A 20,537-nucleotide genomic window follows, 5' to 3' on the forward strand; every position below is an offset into this window, starting at 1 on the left:
TCAACTCTTGCCAGGATTCGTTTGACACAATATTTTGCCCACATGATTACTTATATAGTGGCGCATCTCTACTGATAGAAGTGCATATATTATAAAAAAAAGTGTGTTTGCAAACATATTTCTGTAATAATTAGAGGGAATAATTTGCAATAGAACGAGGCGTAAGCCAAGGTTGCGTATTAGCCCCATTCTTGTTTAATCTTTAACTTAATAGTCTAGCTGACACCCTTGCAACTAAGTGCACTGATCTAGCCCAAATAGGACAACGGCCAATCCCTGCATTGTTATATGCCGATGACGCTGTACTAATGGCCCGTACCCCACTAGGTTTATAGCAAGTACTAGATTAATTTGTCCAGTTCATGCAGGGTCTGGGTTTAAAAATAAATATTAGTAAAACTTTCATTATGAAGCTCAGGAACAGGTCCTCACACTGTAGAGACATTTTATAGAGGGCTCAAAAATACTTTTTACACCTACATTTTCCAATTTAGCTATTTTATTCTGTAAAGATGAGAGCTGGTCTAATGCAATAAAATCAAGGAGGCTCCAATTTGTTAAAAGTACCACAGCTCTGCTGGACTTTGCCAGCAAATTGAGCATAAAGCATCTGAGGGAAATGGTGCACATCTATAATGCCAAATGTAGACTGCCTACCGCATACGGGTCTCAGCTATGGGGTTACGTTAACGTCAAACTATTACAGCGTGTAGAAAATGCATTTTTAAGGAATCTTCTCACCCTCCCAAAAAGAAGTTCTACCTACGTGTGTCATTCTGAATTCAGAGTTGCATACCTGACCGATATGATTAAGGTCCAGCCAGTTTTGTTCTGGCATAAGATCTGGTCCTCGGAACATACTATGCTTAATCGCTCTTTAATAGAAGACTGTTTAAGATCTATGTCGGCATTGAAAATCCCCTGGCTCATATATATGCGTATCTTTCTAGTCGATATAGGCCACCCCAAATTTTTGGACCATCCGGAGCTTAATAGCAATATCAAAAGAAATGCCCTAAAATGTAAATGTTTCATCTTACTAGAGGATTTGAGGTTATTTTCTGAGATCATGAAACAGTCTGTGCGGAAGAACCAGCTTTTTTTGACAAGTTATGATGTGCAACCTTGCCTAGCTAACGTAATTAACCATTGGGACAGATTTGTCCTAACTAGGTTCCGGCTGGATACTTTTCAACACTTAACGACTTTCCATATACTAATAATTCGGCCTCTGATCTTCCGCTATGCCATGTGATAATGTTTCTAAGCAAAGTACTATGCATATTCTGTTTTTTTGCTTCTTTTATACAGAGTTGCGAAAATGTTTTATAAAGCCGTTGTTAAAACAACTTGGATTCATCTAATGTCGCCTAGCTTTTACTTATTTGCAAATGCTTCCGAGTCTGTACATATGTGTTGTGTTGTCACAATATCTATCGGCTGTGATAAGATGTAGGAAGTAACTCTAGGAATTCTACCGTCTGCTGGGGAGGATTACGCCTGCTTTTATTCATTGTGTTTTTACTTTTTTATCTTAGCGACCTGTTTTTCTATTTTAACGATACATTTTTAAATTAGAGATGTTGTTTTAAACAGCTTTTACAATACACAACGTGTTTTTGAATAATGCTTACTTTGACTTGACTGAACATTGGTCAAGACCACTTCATTATCACAAGATTTTTTTAATTGTTAGCTGATATATTGCTGTACTCTAATATTTAAGACCATTCAAAGCACTTCCTTGGTTCAATGTATCCCTGATGAAGTGGGACTGTATGCAGCCTATTAACTCTGACAATTTAAATTAAAAGATGCCAGAATGAGCTGGCCTTCCCGAACATATTAAACAGTTACATACCTCTCACAAATGACAAGCCATTATCTACTACGAAAGGTAGAAAGATCCATAGTCTCATTTTAGTCTACGCCAGTTATCCTTAGTAATCCCGACTGTGGGATAAGGGTTTATAAGGGTTTTAAATTTTTTCCAAGGATAAAGAAATTCAAAGGAGGTTATGAGCAAATTGTCCAAAATTGCTGTAAAAACAGTTACTAATCTGTTTAGATCCTTCGTTAAGAAAATATTGTAAATTATAATTTGAGACCCACTTCCTCTGAAAGTTGGAGTACTCGGGTGACTTGCAGTAAGAACTTCAAAAGCATTCACCAACTTTTTTTTGTAAATCATAACGAGGTGCTTTGTCTTGCAGATCATGCCTAAAAGGTAATAGGGGAGGGGCCTTCCTTAAATCCAGAAACATCACACACAATAGCATCAGACAGGTCTGCATTGAAAGTGCAATCAAGTTCAACTGAGATAAAATGATCCACTGAGTTTATATAAACATTATTGACATTGCTAATGGGTTTTAGGGTGACAATGTCATTATAAAAATACTAAATTGTATAATGGCTGCTTTATGGAGACTAATGTTAAAAGCCTGCGACTGCCGCTCCATGAATTAGAAGGAGCTGCGGGTGCAACATATTAACTATTATCACCTAAATAATAATGCCCAACTGCCCACGTTTCTTGCAGACAAATTACATCAAATTGTTTGAGAAACGACATCCATTCAAAATGTTCATTTTTAGAGTGTAGGCCCACACTATTCCAAGATATAAAATATCAAATAAAAGGGTGTTTCAGGATATTTAATGACCACGTTTGTATTTTTACCAACATTCGCATTATCATTCTTGCTAATATCAAAATAAGCATAAGTGAGTCATTGTTGTCAAGCGTTTCTAAAGAGGCACATTTATTTTTGGAGGTAGGAATGGTAAAGAAACCTGCAATGCAGCAGACATTAGTACATTTCAGCACCTCATGTGACAGTATGCATGTGTGCACATGCAAGTAAAGAGGGTACGTAAAAAAAAAAAATGCCAAGAGAAGCCCTTAAATCCTAATGAGAGCAAATTCCCTGCCACTTCCGCCTGTTTAAAATTTAGAACAATGAGTCGCCGGCCTCTATTTTATGAAATTGCCAAACAAAGACTCATCTAGCTTTGATTACGTTCTCATTATAACAACCACCACAAAGCTGAGAAACCGAGTGTGTTACCTTTTTTACTTAGTGCATAATTTGCAGACACATCTGACTCAAGGGAAGGAACATGTGCCAGAACAAAATAGGGGGTGGCCTCAGGAGTAAGTTGTTTAGGAAAAGTGGCTGCGACTCCAGTAAGTTGCACGAGGACTAACTGAACATTGTGGGCATTACCAGACTAAACAAGATCATTTATGCAACAAGCATTTACAATGCAACGGTTTCGCCTTCGGAAAAGTTAGAGCTATTGGCATTGTAAATGACAAACTTTTTATTTATGTGTTGGTTTTGAAAACAGATAAATATATGGCATTGTCATTTACAATGCCAATAGCTTACTCTGTCGCAAATGCGAGACGTATTGCATTTGCACACACACACACCCACACAAGAGCCCCACACACACACAAGAGCCCCCCACACACACACGAGGCCCACAGACACACCACACAAGAGCCCCCTACACAGACCACACAAGAGCCCCCCCACACACCACACGCAAGAGCCCCCCCACACACACACGCAAGAGCCCCCCCACACACACGCAAGAGCCCCCCACACACACGCAAGAGCCCCCCACACACACACACGCAAGAGCCCCCCACACACACGCAAGAGCCCCCCACACATGCAATAGACCCCCACACACGCAAAAGCCCCCACACACGCAAGAGCCCCCCACAGACACAAGAGCCCCCCACAGACACAAGAGCCCCCCACGCACACGCAAGATTCCCCCACACGCAAGAGCCCCGCACACACACGCAAGAGCCCCCCACACACACAAGAGCCCCCCACACACACAAGAGCCCCCCACACACACAAGAGCCCCCCACACACAAGAGCCCCCCACACACAAGAGCCCCCCACACACAAGAGCCCCCCACACACAAGAGCCCCCCACACACAAGAGCCCCCCACACACAAGAGCCCCCCACACACACGCAAAGAGCTCCCCTAACACACGCACAGAGCCCTCCGCTCCATTTGCATCAGGTGTGAGGCTCCTGACTGCTGACAGCCAGGAGACTCCAACAAAAGGAGGCTTATGACCTGCTATAGGCATTGTAAATGACAATGCCATTTATTTATGTTTTAAAAACAAAAGCATAAATAAAAATAATGTCAAGAGCAATGCCAATAGCTCTAACTTTAAGAATGCCGAGACCATTGCATTGTAAATGCTTGTTCCCTTTTGGCGGCATCTATGTAATTGGTACACAAGCTCCTCCCGCTGCCAGTATTAGAATAAACCCTGTGGATTGAATGGGCATGAAGTCTCATCTCTCCTTTCACCTACCTGACCTTGTGTGATTTGAGTGTAGGGGCGCTGTATTGTACAACGCTTAAAACCCCAATATTCCTAATCTGGCGCTTTTCAAAACCACCAGACACAATGAACGCACCTGAACACCTTGAAGTGAACCACTTTGCAGGATGAGCTATGAAGGAACTTGATCCCGTCACCGGGAGGAGGATGTATGGTCAGTCGGGATGCCCTATGGTCCAGGTTTGGCACGTTCCAGGAATGGAAGTCCATCACTACAGCGCTGTCATCAGGGACATTTTAAGGATTTTGGGGGCTCTGGGCCAAACGTATTTTTGGGGACCCTGTTTGGAACATCTTGGATTTATGATCCAGTTTCAGGTAGTTCGTGCCCTCTTTGGCCAGATCACTGACAGTGCACAGGGGCACTCGTCCAAATTCAAAATGTGTGTTTATATGTAATATTCGGAGACCGTGAGGTGTATTTAGAATATCGTAACATAGCAGCAGCTCACACATAAGAGGGTGCAGTGGGTTCGGTTTCACATCTCAGGGGGTTCAGTGGTACTGATCCCCCACGAGCTCCAGGGAATTGTGGGTCCCAGGCTTCCTTAAGTAGTCTTCAGGCTTATGGACCGATAGCATGAGGGAGTCTCAGAGACACAGAGGGTGAAAGCGAATGAGAGCAAAAGAGTGAGGAAGAGAGGTAGGGAGAGAGGGGGTACGGAGAGTGTGAGGGAAGAAGAGAGGAAGGGAGGGGGGCAGGGGAGAGAGGGAGGGGCGGAGGGAGAGAGGGAGAGATGGAGAGAGGGGGAGAGGAGGAGAGGGAGGGAGAGAGGGAGAGCGAGAGGGAGAGAGGGGGTACAGAGAGGGGGGTACGGAGAGTGTGAGGGAGGAAGAGAGGAAGGGAGGCAGGGGGGAGAGAGGCAGGGAGAGAGGGAGGGAGAGAGGGAGGGAGGGACGGAAGGGGGGAGGTAGAGGGAGAGATGGAGAGAGGGAGGGAGGGAGAGAGAGACGAGGGAGGGAGAGAGAGAGGGACGGGGGAGAGAGGAAGGCAGCGAGGGGGAGAGAGGGAGGCAGCGAGGGAGAGAGAGGGAGGGACAGAGAGGGAGGGGGCGGGACAGAGAGGGAGGGAGGGAGAGAGGAAGGCAGGGAGGGAGAGAGGGATGGACGGAGGAAGGTAGAGAGACGAAGGGTGGTAGAGAGAGGGACGGACGGAGAGAGGGAGGGATGGAGAGAGGTAGTGAGGGAGAGAGGGAGTGAGGTGGGAGGTGGAGAGGGAGGGAGGTGTTGAGAGAGGGGGACTGGAGAGAGGAATGGAAGAAAAGAGGGACGGAGGGAGGAAAGGAGGGAGGGAGGGGAGGGAGAGGGAGGGGAGGGAGAGGGAGGGAGGAAGAAAGGGAGGGAGGAAGAAAGGGAGCGAGAGAGGAAAGGGAGGGATGATGAGTAGGAGGGACAAAGAGAGGCAGGGAGGGAGGCTGGGAGGGAGAGAGGAAGGAGGGAGGGAGAGAGAGGGGGAGACGAAGGGAGGGAAGAAAAGAGTTAGGGAGGGAGAGGAAGGGATGGAGAGAGAGTAAGAAAAAGAAAGAAGGAGAAATAGCAATGAAGTGAGAGGGGAGATAAAGTGAGAACGAAAAAAAGAACAAGAGCTAAAGAGAAAGGAGAAAAAGCAGAATGGAAAGGGGTGAGAGTAAGAGAGAGACACACATCTAGAGCAGGAGCGAGACAATGTGAGAGACCGAAAGAGAGGGAGCACGAGAGCGAGCGAGCAGGAAACAGGCAGAATAAGAGAGATGAAGAGCTAGAGAGGGAGAGAAGAGACGCAGAGAGAGGGGAGTAGACTCTGTGTACCTTGTGAGAGAGAGGGGCAAGTAGACGTCACCAACAGCAGAGCTGACGCTCCCCCCTGGGTCGGTAGGTACTCACACGGGTCAGCGTGAGAGGCACAGCCTTGCAAGCGCTATGTTACACAGTCTAACTAACTACAAAACAAAGCGCTATGTTACAAAGTCCAACTAAATACAAAACAAAGCGCTATGTTACATGGTCTAACTAAATACAAAAGTAAGCGCTATGTTACACAATCTAATTAAATAGAAAACAAAGCGTTATGTTACACAGTCTAGCCAAATAAGAAACAAAGCGCTATGTTACAAAGTTCAACTACATACACAACAAAGCGCTATGTTACACACTCTAGCCAAAGTCAAAACAAATTGTTTAAGGAAAACGAATCTGACATTAAAATCACCCGTCAAAAAGAGAAAGGAATGCTAAGAAAGGGTCCGACCAGAAATGCAGTTTAAGCTAGACCCCCCACGAAGCACTGACATTTCACAATAGCACTGACTGTAAGAAAGGGAGCGAGAGAGGAAAGGAGGGAGGGATGATGAGTAGGAGGGACAAAGAGAGGCAGGGAGGGAGGCTGGGAGGGAGAGAGGAAGGAGGGAGGGAGAGAGAGGGGGAGACGAAGGGAGGGAAGAAAAGAGTTAGGGAGGGAGAGGAAGGGATGGAGAGAGAGTAAGAAAAAGAAAGAAGGAGAAATAGCAATGAAGTGAGAGGGGAGATAAAGTGAGAACGAAAAAAAGAACAAGAGCTAAAGAGAAAGGAGAAAAAGCAGAATGGAAAGGGGTGAGAGTAAGAGAGAGACACACATCTAGAGCAGGAGCGAGACAATGTGAAAGAGAGACCGAAAGAGAGGGAGCACGAGAGCGAGCGAGCAGGAAACAGGCAGAATAAGAGAGATGAAGAGCTAGAGAGGGAGAGAAGAGACGCAGAGAGAGGGGAGTAGACTCTGTGTACCTTGTGAGAGAGAGGGGCAAGTAGACGTCACCAACAGCAGAGCTGACGCTCCCCCCTGGGTCGGTAGGTACTCACACGGGTCAGCGTGAGAGGCACAGCCTTGCAAGCGCTATGTTACACAGTCTAACTAACTACAAAACAAAGCGCTATGTTACAAAGTCCAACTAAATACAAAACAAAGCGCTATGTTACATGGTCTAACTAAATACAAAAGTAAGCGCTATGTTACACAATCTAATTAAATAGAAAACAAAGCGTTATGTTACACAGTCTAGCCAAATAAGAAACAAAGCGCTATGTTACAAAGTTCAACTACATACACAACAAAGCGCTATGTTACACACTCTAGCCAAAGACAAAACAAATTGTTTAAGGAAAACGAATCTGACATTAAAATCACCCGTCAAAAAGAGAAAGGAATGCTAAGAAAGGGTCCGACCAGAAATGCAGTTTAAGCTAGACCCCCCACGAAGCACTGACATTTCACAATAGCACTGACTGTGCCGTGTTAGCATCCAAACAAACGGACGAGTTGAAGCATCGAGGGGGGGGGGGGGGCAGGGGGGCATGACTGGTGATGGAATGTGGGTGCCGCATGATTCACAAGGTCAACAACACACTCACTGCCAGTGCGGTTAGCAGCTTGGCAGGCCTCTGCAGAACGTCTCAGAAAAATAAGGACCCCGCTCAGGCTAATCTTAAAAGCAACATATGCTCTGATCTCTGCTCTGTCTCTGCCTGTGAAGTGGCATGATCTGTAAAAACGGAACTAGGCCCGCACAGTGTAGTACAGACCAGCGTGTACAACCAAAGGAAGTCTTTTTGAGAAGCTGGTAAAATAACGAAGCGGAGATGCTCAAGACTCCCCACGATGAAAATAAGGAAATTATAGCGTCAGTAGCGGAGGGGGGACAGGAAAGGAACCACTCACCTGGACTTCCTCGGCTGGCCGGCCCTCCGCTCCTGTCCGGTTAGCCCCCCACCCTCGCCCGCTTCTTCCTCCTTCCAAGTGAGGCGGCCGGGGTGGCAGCGCTGCAGGCCAGTCCCGCCTCGCTTCACCCGGGTGCTGCGGGAGTTCCTCTCTGGGCTCCCAGTCTGCTGTCACCCGGCCGGGAGCAGCGCAGACTTCCAGCGCTCGCCGTGGCTCCTCTTCTCGCCGCGCTGGGATTGGCCGGCCGGCTGAAGAAACCCCCGGGCGGGACGGGATACCAATATTTGTGAGGACACGGGGGGGGCGGGAGAGGACGAGGGGGGCGGGCGGGAGAGGACGAGGGGGGCGGGAGAGGACGAGGGGGGCGGGAAAGGACACGGACGTCGGGAGGGAGGAGGGAAACGTGGGGACGGCGGGAGGAGGGACACAAGGCAGGACAGCAGCAAGCACGGCCCGGCCGGACCAGACACGGGGGCGTTCCCGGCGTCGCGTGACGTCGGCAAAAGCCAAAGAATCTCGGGAACGCCCCCGTGTCTGGTCCGGCATTGACTGACGCCTCTCTGTTCCAATGGCTAGCCTCCATTTATGGTGCTAGCCAATGAAGCAGAGGGGCGTGTTCAAGTCACCCATACTAGAAACTACAGATTTCTCTGGAGGAGGAGCCTAACGGCTCCGCCCCCCCAGCGAAACCTAAAAAGCACTCTTTAAAGTGGGGTGGGCAGGCAAAATACTTGCGGCAGGTAAAACAGAGCCCTGGCATAACTGTGGTTTCAAGTGCTGTAAATATCTCAAGAACATTCACAAGCATGCCCTTAATCACAGCCCATTAACTGAATATTGAATTAACAAGTGTAGCAAATGTAGGGGGGGGGGTTGCTTCGTAGATTTAGGAAGTTTAACACCACAATACACATCACCGTTCACGGTTGGAGAATATTGCCATGGGTCACAAGATTTCCATAAGCTATTCATTTTTTTCTTCTGGGGAAGGGGCAAAAGGGGGGGCATTAAACATATCTGAAGATGTATTATAAATGTAAGCTTCAATCACTAAATGTTTAGTTTTAATACAAGAGCTGGTATTGAATATAGCAGATTGTATTGAATCTAGCAGATTAACAATGTTCCTCAAGCAATTATTGCCAATGTCATTGTTATTTAGTTCAGAGAGGCGTCTTGTGGCACTCAGTCTCTACTCAGTTGAGACAATTTCATTTTTTAACGTGCCCATAGCACTAGAATTTTTTTTTTTAAGTTGAGTTAAGTGAGAGATCCATTTCAGAGGCAGTTGCAAACTTTCTCTTTACCATATCTGTTTTAACAAGATAAGGGGCCTGGTGTGCTGTCTTCCAGTCACAGCCCAAGAACATCTCACTCTGCGAGATGTGAGAGCCATTTATAATGCTATTTAGGTTCCCCCCTCCACTGCCTCTTCTCCTCTAACAGGGGTCCAAGTGCAGCCCGAGAAGTGTAGTCTCTCCCTCCCAGGTGTGAAAGAAGAGTTTAAGCAGCTTGGCTTCCTCTGTTGTGATGTGATAGATGTGAATGTGCTTTATAGAGCTGGGGAGGTTTCCTCTTCCGCCACACCCTCTTCTCTGACATGTCCAGTTGCTGACTGGGAGTTGTATTCCCTCAATCTCAAGAGTGGAAGAAAATGTCCAGCAGCTTGGCTTCCTTACTTCTCCAAGCGATTATATATTGAATTGAATCTTATTCAAACTAACAATATAGAAGTAGTCTCTATCTTGAAATCAGAGGTTGGGAAAATAACAAGGGTTAAATTTTACTCTAAACTCGTTGTAAATCATGTCCTACAGTGGTCTGAAGGCTTACAAAGTAGGGGGATTGATGTTATTCCCTTTTTGGTGGCTCTTCAGGATGGAAGACCGGTCAACTTGCCTTTATTTTCTACTACAGCCATAAGCAATTTAGATAGGTCCTCTAAACCTAATGAGTTGAAAATATGTATTTCAAAAAACGCACGACTATTGACATACAAAAATCTCCTCCCCTCCCAAATGCATTCAGTAGAAGAAAGTCTTAAATGGAATTGGTTGCCCGGTGTTTTGTCAAGCAAACCTCTGCTAAATTCCAAAACTCATCCCTAACATTAACACCGAGTTAAAAATAATATTGTGGAACACGGCTGGAATAAAGAATAGTCCAGATAAGTTATCATATCTGCACTCATTGGAAGCGGATGTGATTTGTCTCCAGGAGACTTGGCGTGATGAGAAATTTTAGGCGGGCAAAGACTATTACTTGTTGGAGGGTAGAGCTATTCCTTCTAGGAGAGGTCATGCGAAGGGCGGAGTGGCCTGTTTGCTTTCTAATAAGATTAGATGGAACTTTGCTCATCACTTAGATTCCAGTAATCTTTTTCAGGCAATAACACTGTCCAATATCATTATAGGCAATTTGCGAAAATCAATAGTAATAATAAATGCTTATATACCTCCAGACGTACGTTTTAATGCAGGCCTTAAGAAGGTCTTTTCCCATATAAAGTACCTCCTCGACTTGGAATTCCCTCCCCATATTATTTTGTATGGGGACTTTAATTGCAAAATTTCAAACTGTAGTTTAGAGCAATTTAGAAATAAGTATAAGGAAGACTCACTACAGATACCCGAAGCCCTTTTCCCAGGTAATATTAAGACCAATAAGAGAGGGAAAATATTACTGGAGGAATTGGTAGAGGTTGATAGCATTATAGTAAATGGAAGGCTTCCCTCGGATACTCCAGCAAACTTCACTCATAAGTCTAACACCAATGAGTCCATTCTTGATTATGTGGTTGTGGGAAGTTCCTCCTTCTTTTTTCTGAAAGATCTGTTGGTTTCTAACACAGTATTAAGCGACCACAAGGTACTATCTATTTCTGTAAACATAAATCCCCCTTTGACGGATTTGTGGTCTATAGATAGTGAATTGGTAAATTTTGGAGACCACTCTGGGAGATGCTATTGGAACTTTAACCCTTTCGATGCTGATGACGAGCTCAGCTCGTCATCACCCACGGGTGTCGTGTGCTGATGACGAGCTGAGCTCGTCATAGAAGCAGCAAAATTGTAATTTGCAGCACAGGGCAAAAATCCCCACAGCAGCCATGTGGTTAAAGCTATCAAAGGCTTAGTGAGTATTCTAGAGGCTGCTGTGGAGAATCTGATTCATTGGAAAGGTTCTGAATTATTATGTTTTACTGATTTTATGAAAGAGGTCATTTCCATTGCAAAAAAATCTTATCCCAAAGGAAAGTTAAAAAAAATAATAATTCCTTGCCGCCTTCGGTATCTTAATATTGAAATATATAAACTAGTAAGGGAACAATACCTAACCTATTCCCTGGAAAGATACCACAAAATAACTCTTTTAAGAAGAAGAAGGAGGAGTAGGGTAAAGGCTAAATTGAAAAGAGAGAATGAGGACTCCTTATGGATTAAACTACAGGAAGCTGCACATAAGGGTCAAGCTAGAATATTTTGGTCACTGATTGGGGAGGGCTGTGGAGCAAGATCCAGACCACTGGCAATTCCAATTGTAGAAAAAATGTGGGTTGGGTATATTGAGAGTTTATATGCGAGCAATGGATTTGTGTCTGATTTTGTTATTACATATGTAGACAGTTCCCCATATGGCCCTCCGACCGAAAAAGACATTGAACTGGCTATTAAGGGTTTGTGTTCCTCCGGAGCAATGGGTCCGGATGAACTTCCGATCTCGGTTATAAAACAAAATAGTGAGATGTGGAGTAAAATCCTTTTTCCAGTTTTTAATTTCTGTTTTGCTCGAAAAATTGTTCTTCCCTCGTGGAGGGGGAGCATATTGATTCCCTTATATAAGAAGGGAGTCTGCGATGCTCCACATAATTATCGTCAAATTGCCCTGTTGGATGCCATAGGTAAAGTTTTTACAAAATATCTTCTTAAGGCAATTAATGACTGGGTGTCCGAAAAAAAATCTTGCCACTTGAGCAGACTGGTTTTAGGCAAAAACAAGGCACCATGGACAATCTGACGGCATTGCAAATCGTAACAGAAAAATATATCAAGCTCCGATGAGGGAGAGTCTATGGGGCTTTCATAGACTTCTCCACAGCATTTGATAAAGTAGATCGATCTTTGCTGTGGAGGAAATTATCAAATTTAGGCATGCCATCTACGCTTCTGGAGTTGATTCGAGCATTGCATACTGATGCCTGGTGTAGAGTTTTGTTAGGTGGCGAAAGGGGTCTCTCACGAATAATACCTACAGCCAATGGGTTAAAACAAGGTTGTTTATTGGCCCCTATGTTATTTTCCCTTTATATAGCTGATCTCCCTCATGCTTTGTCCCTAAGTGAAGGAATTGCTCCTGTCTTGGGGGGGTAAACCGATTGTCTTTCTGATGTATGCAGACAATATATTAATTCTGGATTTAACACCAAAAGGATTAAATAATCGTCTGCAGGCACTTCATGACTATGCGGAGGAACATTACTTGAAGATAAATATCTCAAAAAGTAAAGTTATGTGCATGACGAGAAGGAAAAAGTCGAAATATGCCAGCTTTGGCTGGACTGTAGGTGGCCAGAGATTGGAAGTAGTAAAATCGTATGTCTTCCTTGGGAAAATTATAGATGGTAATTTAAGTGAAAAGGCCCCTATGGCAAATAATACCCGGAAAGCAATTGTCCAGTGTAAAAGTCTCTTTTCTCTCTATAAAGCTACAGGTAGAAGACATTTTGCTATTTTACTAGAGGTTTTTCGTGCTAAAATCCCAGCTTCATTACTTTATGGCAGCGAACTACTGGATATAAAAAATTGGGGCTTCTTAGACTCTACGGAAGGCAAAATCTTGTGCTGTCTAACCACGGTTAATACAGCATGTTCAACAGCCGCTAGGAGGCTGGAATTTGGCCTGCGTAGTAGTTGGGTTCAGGGCCTAGCTGGGATTGTGCGCTGGGTCTCTAGCCTTGCTAAGGGGGAAACCAGGTACATTAAGACACCTTATTCAAATTGAGTTGTTAGGCACTTTTAAAGAACACTCGCTAATTGTAAAAAAATTTAGAACTGCGGTTGATCTTTTGCAACTTGATGAATCGACCCTCTTTTCCCTATCTGCATATCAGCTGAAGTCCATTTTGAAGTTGGCTTCCTGGAATCTAAGCTTTACAACGGATAGGGAAGCTTGTATTCTGAAGAAGGGAGCCTCTCCGATCCTTGATGCTTGCCTAATGAAAAAAGCTGAAGCATATGTATCCTGGAATCTCCCTCATGGAGTACGGCGATTTCTGTTTTTATTGAGGCAGGATCTACTCCCCTTAAATAATCTATTGTCTAGATGGTATGGCTCCCCAGCGATGTGCAATCTTTGTAATAGTTCAATTCAGGATGTTACCCATGTATTGTTTGTGTGCCCGGCCCTACTTTCACATAGGCGTAAGCGGCTGAGACCAATCTGTTTTCAATTAAGTATCCTCTCTGCCACTTCTTTTCGAGAGGCCGTTTACAACCCTCCAAATGAAATGTTTTGTTATAAATTGTTTAACTTTTTTTAAAAGTTTCTTAGCAATATATTAGTTGGTCTGATATGTATATATTTTCTGTATTTTATTGATGATTGTATGTAAATACACTTGTTCGTTTTAATCCTTTATGTGGATCTCGTCAGAGTTCCAAAATTATAAATAAAATAAAACTACAGGAAATTCTATTTGTATAGCGCATGGCTACCCTGAGGCCTCCCAGCGTTGTATATCAACAAGTAGCTGGTGGGCAGTTTGACAAACCGTGTGAAGCCTCCTATAAATGTCCAAAAATGCTCCTCTACCATGTCAAATTAATGTAAATATTTCCACCTTAGTAACAAAAAGATTTCTTTCTTCTGCTCAGAGGATATATATGATCTAAAAGTAATCACTTATTCTGTTTTCTTGAAATACTGAGCCCTCTCCATGCGGAAGCTGTACTCGATGTTGCCCACCGATAACACATTTCTTACACAATAAATGATTTTAAATGCAGAGGTTTTTTTTGTTTTTTGCTGCTTTAAAGATTCAAAGGTATCATGCCATCTTGGTCCTGAAACTTGACACCGTTCCATAACAATTCATTATCGTCTGTAAAATGCTCCTTACTTTTCATATAACATTTTGCAACACCCAAGGACACACATACTGCTCACCTTTCCCAGAGACTATCTCAACAGATTCAACTTGCAAGTAATGTTTTGAATGACAGAGAAGAAATAGTATAGCTGAAATATTAAACCACGGGCTGCTCAAAAAATACATTTCTGCAGTCTTAATGTTGAACTCATGAGGTTTCAAAATACTTAACACAGTCCCTAATGTGACACTGTGAGTCTTCTGATTTTTGTCACAAATCACTGTGGCATCTGAAATGCCGCTATTTCTTATTAGCCCGTAACCAGTCTGAATGTACATTTTTAAAACACAGATGCAACACTAGCCAACCAAAAAAGCATGCACACATTCAAAAATTTGCAACTGGATGTAATAAACATGGGTAACTTTTTGGATTCCTTGCATACTACGTAATACAAGTGCTAGGCAAATCAAATGTAATAAACACTGAAGCATTTTACAACAGGACTATGATGAGATTTGAGAGGAGAGTAACTGTCCACCCAAGAGCAAGGATTTAAACTGTATATTCCTATTTAGAACCTTAAAAAAAAATTTGACTTCCGAGGTAGGACAGATTGAGTCAATCAGTTACATGACCTTACTTGTTCAAGTACGGTGAATAGGGGGGTCCGCCAGGGATGTGTTCTTGCCCCCACTCTGTTCTCCCTGTATGTGAACGGAGCGGTGGAGCATCTTTTGAGCAAACCATCTGACGCTCCGTCCCTGGCGGGCAAGAAAATACCAACCCTCCTATTCGCCGACGATACCCTCCTCATCTCAAAGTCACCTATGGGCCTACAAATACTCCTCGATAACTTCCAGACCTTTTGTTCCAGCAGGGGGCTAAAAATCAATACTGATAAAACTAAGTACTTGGTATTGAACCCGCCGAGGAAGCTTGGCCGTCCCCCAGTATTGAATTGCGTGCCCCTGGAAAGAGTCAAGGAATTTGACTATTTGGGAATCCGCCTGTCTGACTCTATGCAGTGGAGCTCTCATCTACAAAAACTGTTGTTGGGCCACAAAAGGGTCGCTGGGGCACTTCTTAAGGAGCAGCGCTCTTCTTCATTCAAACCTATTGCCCCTGTACTGGACATTTATAAAGCGAGAGGAGTAAGTGCAGCACTATATGGGGCAGAACTCTGGGGTGCAAATAAGATTGATCTCCTTTCCAGATCAGAGAACAAATTCCTGAAGGATTTGATGTCTCTCCCTCAGAGTACTGCAACGTTACCTCTGCAGTTGGACATGGGTTGCCGCCCAATTGGAGATCAGGCCCGCCTTCGTCCGTTACTTTCATGGGCACGTCTTTGGAGGGTTCCCGAACTCGCTAGTCATGCAGAGGGGCTCTCAGAGGTGCTGTCGATGCCGGGCTGGTCTAAAATTGGGTGGCTTAGTAATGTCAAATTCCTGCTTGAAGACATGGGCTTAGGGGACGCATGGTCTTCCAGGAGTGCCCCTCCGAAAGCTGCCCTTAAGACCATTTATTGGCAGTGGGTAGACAACAATCTAAATTCCAACCCTAAGGAATGTAGAACAACTATGGAGTTCCTTAAGATTAAGGATTTGCCCCAATACGATCCTTACATGGATTTGATCTCAAAGCCCCTCGATAGAGCCCTGTATTTTAGATTTAGGGTGGGCCTGCTCCCACTGAGAGAATTGACGGCCCGTTGGAAAATCCCGGGCAAGACTGTCCCTTTTTGTATATTTTGCACATCTAGAGTGGAGACTGTTGCCCACTTTTTATTTGAATGCCCAGCCTACAAACCCACAAGATCTAGGTGGCTAAAACCACTTTGTAGGGGGATAGCGACAAGACACCATATAGTCGCTCTGCGAATTTTAATGTCAGATACCTGTCCATTGATTGTATGTGGTATGGCTAAATATCTAGGCTGGGCCTGGTCAATTAGACTCAAACGGCTAAAAATTATTGTTTAATCGTGATCTTGTATTAGGACCTTTTTTATCCTATTTATTGGAAAAATATTTTATCTCAACTGTTTAGCCAATGGTTATTAATGTATTTGTTTTTGGTCTACTGTTTTTTAATGCTTTTAAGATATCTCTTTTTATCGAAATAAAGCTAATTGACTGACTGACTACTTGTTCTAATATGCTTTGGTCACAATTCAAGCAACATCTCTCTCATTTTCTGATGATGTGTGATAGACCTGTTCATGCACAGGGGTCGTAGCTGTACTCAAAGAACAGCTTTTAAAATCCTTCAAGTTTACTCATGTAGCTTCTGAATAAATTAGCTGACCATTTCCTCCGATTCCCAAACTGGCAAAGTACTACAGTTGCCAACGGTCTCATTTACCAACCACACTAATGGTGTACACTCAGATGACAGATCCGATTCGATTCATAAAACTGCTTGTTGCGGCTACCCAAGAACTTCCAAAAACATTTAGTCATTGAAGCTCTACGCTGAAAAACATTAGCCCAACAGCCCTGTAAACTGTAAGGCATGTGCATACAGATAACCGCCTAAAACGGGCTAGTTGAATCTTTTGCCATACAGGTATTTGGCTAAAATTACTATTTTACAACTTATAAGTCTAAATTAATCCTCTTTCTCCTCTGTGTACATACAAAATTAAACTAAAAATGAAAAACAAGTTAAATTATATTGACTTGCATATCCACAGAACATTCTTGCGGTCATCTCATTTTGTAAAACGTCTCATCCATTTCAGTGTTCAGATCTACACGAACCATCCCCCCTAAACAATCTCATTAACTTCTTTCCCTCACATTCTACCAATCCATTTCTGGCTCCTCAATGCATTTGGCTAAAATAGTGGGTGCAACTGGTGCAAATTCTTAACCACTGTACAACCTTTCATGAACTCAACTAATTTTGGTATTCATCAAGATCTGTTCTTTAAGAGACTGGTTACATGAAACATTCTGAAACTCCCAGGAAGTTGTCACCATTCTGAAATTTGCCACACACTGGTCAAAGCTTTCAACTGCTGCTTTCCTTTATACGTTAAACATATATCGCCCCCAAATAAATATTTCCGTACCATGCCTTTCTTCAACTCACTTACTTGTCTGCTCGGCAATTCTGGCACGTGTTTGAATTTCTTTCGTCTTTCTGACACCCACCAAACATGACTTAAAAAAACATTAGCTTCCTCTTAGCTGCAAACTCTACCCAGTATAACTAACACTTCGATCCAAGCTGCAACCCTACCAAGCTGAACCAACCTTTTAATGGGTGGTGGGTTGAAACTTTGAATAGAATTGATTCCTCGCATTATTCTTCAATGTATTGGAAAACTTGTCCTATATAACAGGTTAAAAAAAGAAATAAACAGTGTGGAACTTAACAAAAACATAAGGAAAAATTACCCAACTGAACGTGTGTGATGCTCACAAACAAATACCACTTACCTCCACTCTGCAGCAACTGTAGCCACAGAACACATTCCCTTTAGAATCACTGAACTGCAGATAATCTACAATTAAATCCAATTTACCAGCATTGTAGCATGGTTTTAGAAAGTAGAGGAACTAATGAGCTTTCCTTGTTCAAAGATGTATTGAAAAGTTTTTCTAACTTTTGTTTGACAACGTAGTGTGATATGGAAGTTGTATTGCGTTTCTTCAAGTAAATCATCTGGACCGACTATAAGATTTGAAAAGAATTGTAGCACGGTGTCCCGCATGATGCTTCGTTAGCAACACATTTACTTTTAGTTATTTTAAGTCACAGGAACGAGAGCACCTAATGTTAAGTGGCTCAAAACAAAATCAACCTGATTGAGTGGAAAAAAATCGGATAGATGAACTGCATAGAAAGAGCAGGTTTTGAGCACGTTAAAATAATTTGGTATACGAGGAAAAATGCAAAGCAACGACACTACTCATTTCAAGGCTAGTAACTGTCCCACAAGAATAGCACATAAGACTGGGTGCTATTTAACGATGAGTAATATTCAACGTGTTTTGAGTTTGATCCATTTTTTTCCTCATCCATGTACCACCAGCATTTTATATACGTCCAATCTTTACAAAAAGGAGCACATAATAATTTGCAACGAAATTGCGCAAGAGAACACAAGCTGGCTGCATTGGCATCCAGAGAATAAAAACAAAACGGTGTCCAAGTTTCCCTGTTTTCAACTTGGACACTGCACCACAAGTAGGGTGATTGACAGGGAGCTGTCCAAGTAATGTACCGGGAAAGGGTCTAGTGTATTAGAAGGCGTGTCCAGTTTGTTTTATGCTGTATTTATCACCAGAATGTTTTGGTATACCGTGAAGCCTGGATTAGATGTCACCTCTCATAGTTCCACAGATAAACGCTACCCACTGGTGCTGCATGTTCCCTTACTGGACGTTCTGTCCAGGTTTTTGAGCACCAGTATGAGAGGTCATGATGCTTACAGATAAGGGAATGAAGGCGGCACGACATTGGAAAGCATTTTCTTTAGGTTCAAGAACATGAGGTTACTAGCCAGTGTTCGTGGTGGACGCTGTTCTTTACGAATGGCGTACAAAAGCCTATGGTACAATTCACTACAATGCAAACATTATAGTGCTCGCTTTGGATTCTTTTCTCTCTAAAAGTAGTGGTTGTTTGAAATCAATGCTAACTCCACGGTGTGTTGGTGCCGGTTGCAGCTCAAGTACACTGTGACCATTTGTTGGCACTCGATAAACTCAAAGTGTGGCCTGGTCAGAAATGTATGGTGATTAGTTGTCTGACTAAGAGAAAGGAAGTTCGAAATGATTACACGTATATGCTGGTCAGGTTATAAACCCAACACCAAAGCGGCCAGAACAAATTGACACAGGTTCCTGATAAGTAATGTGAAGGTGGTCACTTTACTTTATAAAGGCCAATTGCTGGCCCCGAAGATTTTTCTTCTGTGTACACAATTGCTGCCATACCACTCCCCGAAAGTTTGTTACTATCCTTAGTCCCACCCTACCCCACTCCAGGGACTGGCTCAGCTCCTCCTCCGTAATCGTATTACTGTCCCCCAAGACTCACCCACCCACTCAGCTTGTCTATTTCACAGCCAGCTACTTACAGGGACAATTCGCAACTTCAGCCTAAAGGCCGTTGTCCATAGCAGATCTTTTCACGGATAAATGTTGTCCCCAATTGTAGGACTTCCGGGTCGAATAGCAACCAGTCCCACTTCTGAAGTCGTCTGGGAGTGGGAGGCAGTGCTAATGTGTAAAGTGGCCTATGATTGGCGCATTTTAGCCTACTCGGCCAATCCTAAGCGTCACACAACATTCGGAAAAGTTGATTGGCTCCAGAATCAAATATGCCTGTGTCCTAACTCCGAACCCTCCTCCGACTGTCGGAGGGTGCCACCCTAGTGTTGACTGGTGTTTTGTTGACTGGGGCGTATTTTTTATTTTTATTTATGTGTTTTTATAGCGCGAACAGTACCCGAAGGTGTCAGAGCGCTATACAGTAGAACTAGTTACATTGCATAAGGACTTAAGAGTACATGAATAGCATAACAGATACAAACCAAAACTGTAAAATCACATAAGAATGGTAGTAAATACGTAAGTCTACTACAGATACTAGTGGTTAGAGTGACATATATACAAGGTTCAATTTCAATCGATTACATTTTAAGAAGAGCTGAAGCGATTAGGATTGGAAATTTATATATTACATTTTTACAGAGCATGATCTTGCCATTGCTGGGGTTCTTAAGATGTTATTTCAGCCAGGCCTTCATGAATGCTGTTACACTCATGGGCAGTGATCTTGGGCCTGGAGGGATCCCCACCTGGTGATGGCTGTAGGGTTAGAAGGCAGGGTGGTGGTGGGCGGAGGCTGCATGCTGTATTCCAGGGCTGTTCTTATTCTAGCATCGCTGTTAGTAATGGCACGGATGGGCGGTAACCTCCTGTGTCAGCCCCGTCATGCAGAACTAGCGTATCCAGCTAGGTTTAGTTGTCTGCAGTTCTGGATTATGCTTCTCTTTCTTTATTTTTTATTTTTTTAATGCGTTTTTATATAGCGCAGACTTTACTCGAAGGTGTCAGAGCGCTTCACAATAGGAACACTAATGATACATGAGGAGAAAAACAAACGTTACGTTATATGAGGCAATAGTGACAATTGTGCATGTATCAAGAGCAAACAAAATACACGAGGTAGCAAACGGTACATTACAAGAGGAAAAAGAGACATGTGTGCATGTTACAAAATTGTACAAAGTACAAGTAGAGGTATAATACTGCAATAAATGGCAGACACTCAAACTACAAGAACACACTGGGAAGGCACTTCTATAGTCATGGAGAATAGAATTTCCTATAATGGAAGGACTTCCTTCAGATAATAGAGAAGGCGTGAAT

The 20,537-nt window shown here is 43.4% G+C and overlaps 1 protein-coding gene across 4 annotated transcripts in view; it reads right to left on the minus strand.

The window, feature by feature from the left end:
• The window catches only part of RELA (RELA proto-oncogene, NF-kB subunit), a 273,417-nt gene extending 254,060 nt beyond the window's left edge, over positions 1-19,357 (minus strand). For 3 of the 4 annotated variants that reach the window (XM_086938310.1, XM_086938308.1, XM_086938311.1), the window contains exon 1: positions 19,241-19,356. The gene's annotated coding sequence lies outside the window, so the exon portion shown is untranslated. Of the gene's footprint in view, positions 1-19,240 lie in introns of all 4 variants that reach the window. The other variant, XM_086938309.1, reaches the window with a different exon arrangement.
• Between the last annotated feature and the right edge of the window lie 1,180 nt (positions 19,358-20,537).

Source organism: Lissotriton vulgaris, chromosome 9 (genome assembly GCF_964263255.1).
Source record: "Lissotriton vulgaris chromosome 9, aLisVul1.2, whole genome shotgun sequence".
Classification (NCBI taxonomy): domain Eukaryota; kingdom Metazoa; phylum Chordata; class Amphibia; order Caudata; family Salamandridae; genus Lissotriton; species Lissotriton vulgaris.